Below are 7,893 nucleotides of genomic sequence, written 5' to 3'. Positions count from 1 at the left end.
GCATTATAATAATAACAGTTTTTTTCTTGATATGTAAACAAAGTGTAGGTACAACGGTTGGTTTTTAAAGATAAGTTTAAATTAATGAAGAGTTAATGCTGCAAAATTTATGGTTGCCAGGAGAGGCAAGAAGTTTGGGGGAAAGGGTTAGTTTGGGAGTTTGGGATGAACGTGTACACTCTTGTATTTAAATGGACAGCCAACAAGGATCTGCTGTATAGCACACAGAACTCTGCTCAATGTTATGTGGCAGCCTGGATGGGATGGTAGTTTGTGAAAGAATGGATATATGTATATGTATGCCTGAGTCCCTTCTCCATTCACCTGAAACTATCAGACCCTTGTTTGTTAATAGGCTATGCTGCTGCCACTGCTAAGTCACTTCAGTCATGTCCGACTCTGTGTGACCCCATAGACGGCAGCCCACCAGGCTCCCCCGTCCCTAGGATTCTCCAAGCAAGAACACTGGAGTGGGTTGCCATTTCCTTCTCCAATGCATGAAAAGTGAAAGTGAAGTCGTTCAGTCATGTGGGACTCTTAGCGACCCCATAGACTGCAGCCTAGCAGGTTCCTCCATCCATGGGATTTTCCAGACAAGAGTACTGGAGTGGGGTGCCATTGCCTGCTCCAAAGGGGGCTTCTAGGAAATAAATTTTCCTGCCTGTTTTGTTAATATGTTATATCCCAACACACACACACACACACACACAAAAGTTAAAAAAGAGAGAATTATTTAAAATAGAAAGAACATGCATTTTGGCTCAAAGAAGCTAAACTTAATTCTCTCTTACTTACCAAGAAAAAAATTATCAATCTCACCATTTTCTAAGTTTTTGTCTAAAAATTCAGACAAGATAAATGTATTAAATAGATTAAAATACAATATAGATATGTGGTATACCTTGTGTAACTTAATAAATTGAATTTCGTCTCTTTTACACCTAAAATAACTAGGCTTTCAATTAGCACATGCATTTCTCTTACAAAATACAAATAGCAGTTAAAATAAGTCATGGTGTTCATCCTCAAAGGCTGAAAATCTGGTGTTGAGGGTAGGGTAGTTAAGAAAGTGATAACTGTGCAAGTTGGAAATGGGTTTGAGAGGAAAAAAAGAAAAGTTCAAGTCCTTCACAAAATAGGTATTATGTTGACCTGGTTTGGATAACTTAAGAGACAGACTTTTAGAAAATGTATTTCAATGTAGGAGTTTTATCCAGGAGACTAAAGCATAGCAAACAAGGAAATCAGAATGTAGTAATATGTTAATGATAAAACTTTTTTTTTTTTAACTGAGTGACTAGTGCATAAGTTACACATATATTTGTCTCCATGTTGGAATATTTGTGTTGTATTGTGTATATGGGTTACTTGGCACAAAGTTGATAAGACACGGATTATATTCTGAATGTATTTTCAAAAGAGCTCTAGTGTGGCAGCATGAGCAACTATGATAGACTCCACCAGAGGCTTAAAAATGCAGGATGAGCTCTCAGAACATCTTTCATGCAAAAAGGAAGTGCCTGCCCAATTGACATTTCATTCTGTTTTTCTACCTATGAAGACATCAAAAGTATTATCAATTTTTTTTTCTTTTACCAAACTTAATGTCTGTATCCTTCTCAAATAAACTTGTATCTTAAAAAACAAAAAAAAGTGCTTCCAGTTTCCCAAAGAGTTGAAAACTAATTGCCTGTGTAACCATATTCAAAATAAAATGCAAACTAGGTAGTCATTAGTTTGCTGTGGTTGTTGTAATTTAGTGGCTAAGTCATGTCCAACTCTTTGTGACCCCATGGATTGTAGCCCACCAGGATCATATGTCCTTAGGATTACCAAGGCAAGAGTACTGGAGTGGGTAGTCATTACATTCTCTAGGAGATCTTCCAGACCCAAGGATCAAAATTGTGTCTCCTGTAATGGATTCATTTTGATATTTGGCAAAACTAATACAATTATGTAAAGTTTAAAAATAAAATAAAATTTAAAAAAATGAAAAAGAAAAAAAAAATTGTGTCTCCTGCATTGGCAGGCGGATTCTTCACTACTGAGCCACCTGGGAAGCCTGGATATTAGTATTAGTAAGGTCTGTTTAACAAGATAAATTAGAAATAAGATCTCTCTAACATCAATAGCTCAGGCTTGCTTGAATAGCTTAAACACTTTTCTTCTCTACTCAATGTGTGTGTTAGTTACTCAGTCATGTCCAATTTTTTGCGACCTCATGCTCTGTCCTTGGGATTTTCCAGGCAAGAATAATGGTATGGGTTGCATTTCCTTCTCCATCTCTATTCAATGTTCCTAAATAAATTCCTAAATATTCACTTTTTTAGATGAAAATATTGAGAATATTTGGGACTATTAACAGTAAATGGGATTAGAAATTCTGTCAGAAATTGTGCTGGAATAGTAATGACACACCACCCTTTCATTCAGTTTTTCAAAACTATTTTTCATCAAAGTTTTCCAAGTAATACATTAAACAAAGTTAAATTCTCTTCCAGTTTTGCTGAAGGCTAAATTTTTGGAGATTCTTTCAAAAGGACTTTTTACCTAATGTGGTTTATTGCAAGCAGGAGCCCAATTCTCCACTTATAAAGGCATGTCCAGCTCTTCTTTTATCTTCTCATCAAATGATCAAATCAATTCCTCCATTTTTTTAAATATAGTCTACTTTTGAGAATAACTTGAGTAATATAAGGTCATTGAAGTGACATATTGTGTCAGTTACAAGAAATGCCCTGTAGCTATGTTATAATCTCTTGGAATTTACACAAACTCTTAGAATAGCTGTCATGTGAACAAGCACAGGCTAGGATATTGGATAATGAGCAATATATAGCTCACGGCCCTATCCCATGAAGTAGCATGGAGCCAACCTCTGGACTGCACTATGAACCCTCTTAGATCACCTAGCCTGGCAAGCTGATAACATACACGCAACAGACCAGCACAGATCAGTCAGCTCTGGATCAGATCAGTAGAGCTGCCTTACTGACTTACGTAATAGTGATCCATGCAATAAGCAGCTGTATTTAACTCATTGGGATTCCCTGGTGGCTCAGACAGTAAAGCGCCTGACCTCAATGCCGGAAACCCAGGTCCAATCCCTGGGTCGGGAAAATCCCCTGGAGAAGGAAATGGCAACCCACTCCAGTATTCTTGCCGTGGAAATCCCATGGACAGAGGAACCTGGTGGGCTACCGTCCGTGGGGTCGCAAAAAGTCGGACACGACTGAGCGACTTGACTTTCACTTTCACTTTAACTCGTATGTTTTGGAGTAGTTTGTTATGCAGTCTTAAAATACAACTGATTGTCTTAATTTCTGATGTTACCACAAATTGTCTTAATTTCTGATGTTACCACAAACACCTTCCCAAGTCTTACTGTAGAGCAGTTAAGCATTTCTGCTTTCCTTCTGCTTGGAGGCAGCTTAGTTAAAATGTACAATTAAAAAGTTTAGAAAATTTAACACATTGTTGATGTTAATGAATCTTTTGATGAAATAATTTCCTAAAACAATGATCTTATGTGATATACATACAGTTCATCAAAATCTTAAATCTTGGTACTTATTCAATTTATGGATAAAGACAATAAAGCAAATTTCAATTAAATATTTATATTAAAATCATTTTAAAAAATCTGTTTTGTCTTTAAGACAGATAAACAAAGGTTTCTGTGAGTAGGTTGCATGTATAGGTTGCATATATGTTTTGCATATAAAACATCACTGCCAGTGATGCTGTCTTTTTAGTCATTCTGCCATGAGACTCTCTCCTTCAAGGGAATGCATTTTGTATCAATCCTTGCAGATGTACTAAGACTAATGACAAAAAAAAACATAGATACTAATCAGATACCATCATCCGTCTACTATATATGATTTCAAAACATCACTGTATTGGCTAAAACACGTGTCTATTGCAAATCCCTTATTTTCTGAGAAAAGAAAGATACATTAGCTAAAAGGAAATAGGAAGTCATACCATGGGCTTGAAATGTCTTAATTAAAAGAAATTTTAGGCTTCATGGAATACAATGTTTCACAGTGTTGTTATGTTTTAGGTTTTGGAAGTTTTCTATTACTTTTCTAATCGGGGTAATTCCCAAGGTAATCTATGAATGGATAGCAGGAACTTTTGCTTTTGGACAATGAAACACAAGGGATAGTGAAAGTACTGAGTAGAATGGAGAGGCAGAAACACTCCACAATCTCACAAAATAACCAGATGAATCAATTTTAGGGAAACACATGAAGGTTGTTGAGAATATGGAAACCAATTTACTTCCAACTATTTATAGTCATGAAATTCTTAAATAATTGGTATATCAGGGGCATAAACCACATAGTATCATTTATAACCTATTGGTTTAGGACAAAATTATACAGGCAGAGAAAGAGCAGACCTGGGAGATAGCCCTCAGGCAGATCCATAAAATGGGCTGTACACATCCAGATGTTGAGGCTGGATTTAGAAAAGGCAGAGGAACCATAGATCAGACTTTCAACATCTGCTGGATAATAGAAAAATTAATAATTCCAGAAAAGCATCTATTCTGCTTCATTGACTACGCTAAAGCCTTTGACTGTGTGGATCAAAACAAACTGTGGAAAATTCTTGAAGAGATGGAAATACCAGACCATCTTACCTGTCTCCTGAGAAATCTGTTTGCAGGTCAAAACAGTTAGAACAGGACATGGAGCAATGGACTGGTTCCAAATAGGGAAAGGAGTACATCAAGGCTGTATATTGTCATCCTGTGAATTTAACTTATATCCAGAGTACATCATTCAAAATGCTGGGCTGGATGAAGCACAAGCTGGAATCAAGATTGCTGGGAGAAATATCAATAACTTTAGATATGCAGATGACACCACCCTTATGGCAGAAAGTGAATAGGAACTAAACAGGCTGTTGATGAAGGTGAAAGAGGAGAGTGAAAAAGTTGGCTTAAAACTCAACATTCAGAAAACTAAGATCATGGCATCCGGTCCCATCACTTCATGCAAATAGATGGGAAAACGATGGAAACAGTGGCTGACTTTATTTTCTTGGGTCTGAAACCACTGCTGATGGTGACTGCAGCCATGAAATTAAAAAAAAAAAAAAAAGCTTGCTCCTTGGAAGAAAAGTGATGGCCTAAATAGACAGCATATTAAAAAACAGAGACATTACTTTGCTGACAAAGTCTGTCTAGTCAAATCTATGGGTTTCCAGTAGCTATGTATGGATGTGAAAGTTGGCCCTTAAAGAAGACTGACTGCTAAAGAATGGATGCTTTTGGACTGTGGTGTTGGACAAGACTCTAGAGAGTCCCTTGGACTACAAGGGGATCAAACCAGTCAATCCTAAAGGAAATCAGTCCTGAATTCTCATCGGAAGGACTGATGCTGAAGATCCAATACATTGGGCACCTGATGCGAAGAACTGACTCATTGGAAAAGACCCTGATGCTGGGAAAGATTGAAGGCAGAAGGAAAAGTGGATGACAGAGGATGAAATGGCTGGATGTCATCACCGGCTTGATGGATGCAAGTTTGATCAAGCTCTGGGAGTTGGTGATGGACAGGGAGGCCTGGCATGCTGCAGGCTTTGCAAAGAGTGAGGGTCATGAAGAGTCAGAGATGACTGAGTGACTGAACTTAACTGTACAAACATGGGAGAGTTTCCTCCCCACTCTCTTTATATCTTATGAAAGTCATTAATTGTTTGTGTCCCAAGATGATATTTTTTTTCTTCACATTTTATTGAGATCCCACAGAGACCAATGATTGGTTCTGGAAAATTAAGGGATATGGGCCTTGGGGATACACACACAAAAACAAAAAGCCTGTGACATTTTCCCTCATAGCATCCTCAGAAACAAAGGAAGCAATACCTGTCAAAAGGTTGGTAGACTACATTCTATTTTGGAGAGGAAAGGGATGAATGATATTTCCTGATGTCTGGAAAGTTGTTTGCTTCTTTTTTTCAGGGAAGTAAATTATTACTAGCCATGTTTAAGAGAAAGAGGAATGGTAAAGAGGGCAGTGGCATTAGAAATAATTTTTACAAGTCTGTATTTGGAGAGTGTTTTAAGAAATGCCAAGTTCGGAGCACTCTATGAAGTGGATGGAATCACCGACTTGATGGGCATGAGTTTGGGTAAACTCCGGGAGTTAGTGATGGACCGGGAGGCGTGGCGTGCTGCGATTCTTGGGGTTGCAAAAAGTCGGATACAACTGAGGGACTGAACTGAACTGAACTGAACTGATGAAGTGTTTTCCCTTTATGCACTGAGAAACAATATGAGAGCAAATGGGGACACTTCAATCTATAGAATTAAATATCTTGTAACAGCTATTAGTGTAACAGGGGAAAGAGTGTGAGCCAATTGGGAAGAATGCTTGATTCCTCTCCCCTTCCATCTGCCTTCACTCTCACATTAACACCATCCAAGGAACGCGGGAAAGACAGCAGGGAGATTCTCCTGAGAGTCACTTTGATGCTGAGTGTGGTGGTGAGGGGTCCTCAGGACTGCAGAAGGAGGAGCACAGACATGTGAACCACCTCTGAAGCAGACAGGAGAGCAAAAACTTTGACCTTGTGAAAAGGTTTTGTATCTCTACAGCAGGTTTCTCAAGTATGACCGATTAACATCGGTCAAGATATATATTTGGTCTTTGCTTATGTTGAGGATATGTGGGAAGATGGGAGTGAGAAAAGAGATGCCATCCTGCACCTTATACACTTAGCAGCATCTGTAGTCTGCCTTCTGGATGTCTATAGCACCCCTTCCTATTGTGACAGTCAACAATATTTCCAGACATTGACAAACGTCCAACAGGGATCAACATCACTCCTGCTCTACAAATAATCAGCAGCCTGACTTTTCATCTTTAGATCTTAAAAACAGGAAAAGATTTTCAAAATTATGCACCACTTTGAAATCAGAAAATGTAGCTCACTTATTACTGTCCATTTGAAGAGAGAAAAGCCTTCCATCACAGTGATCATGTGTGTTCAAACAGGAGTCCTTAATTTACATATCCTTTATCTCTTCAAGTTATTTGAGGAATGAGGAAAACCCTGGCTGTGTTGGCTTTTGGTCCAGATTCACTTTCCTCCTGGAATAAGCAGTCAGTGCTACTATGTCATTTTATTGTTAGTTAGGATCAGGAGAGCGAATAAATGAGCATGTTCATACCCTTTGTTGGCATCTTCCACATGTCCGGTCTTAGAATGTATCTCTCCTATATTAAAAAAAAATAATTGGTAAAAATATTTATTCTCTTGGATGTTTTAAAAATTAAATATGCATGGAGACTTATGTATAGGTATGCCATATTCTATCTTTGTGATCTTTTTAACTTGACACTTTCTCATAGTCATTTTTCAGGTTATTGAAAGTTCTTCTGAAAGCTCCATAGTGTCCTATAATATGCATGTAGCATAACTTTGACCCTCCTGTTTGACATTTTGTTTCTAAGCTCCTATAATAAATAGTAGTTCAATGCAGCAACAAGAATTTGTGTTAATATAATATTCACAATTTTGATTTCTTGAATAGATTTAAAGTATTTCATTTATCAAATAGGTCTTAGAAGGCTTCAGGGTCACAGTTACAGAAAGTTTGTGCACATGTATACAGTTTTGACGAACTCCTTTTCCTATTTAGAACTAGTCTGTTGTTCCATGTCCAGTTCTAACTGCTGCTTCCTGACCTGCATACAAATTTCTCAAGAGGCAGATCAGGTGGTCTGGTATTCCCATCTCTTGAAGAATTTTCCACAGTTTATTGTGATCCACACAGTCAAAGGGTTTGGCATAGTCAATAAAGCACAAATAGATGTTTTTCTGGAACTCTCTTGCTTTTTCGATGATCCAGTGGATGTTGGCAATTTGATCTCT

This window comes from Bison bison, unplaced genomic scaffold, assembly GCF_000754665.1.
Source record: "Bison bison bison isolate TAMUID 2011002044 unplaced genomic scaffold, Bison_UMD1.0 scf7180017861828, whole genome shotgun sequence".
NCBI lineage: Eukaryota > Metazoa > Chordata > Mammalia > Artiodactyla > Bovidae > Bison > Bison bison.
The sequence above is the reverse complement of the archived record's forward strand: the minus strand, read 5'-3'. Positions refer to the sequence as shown.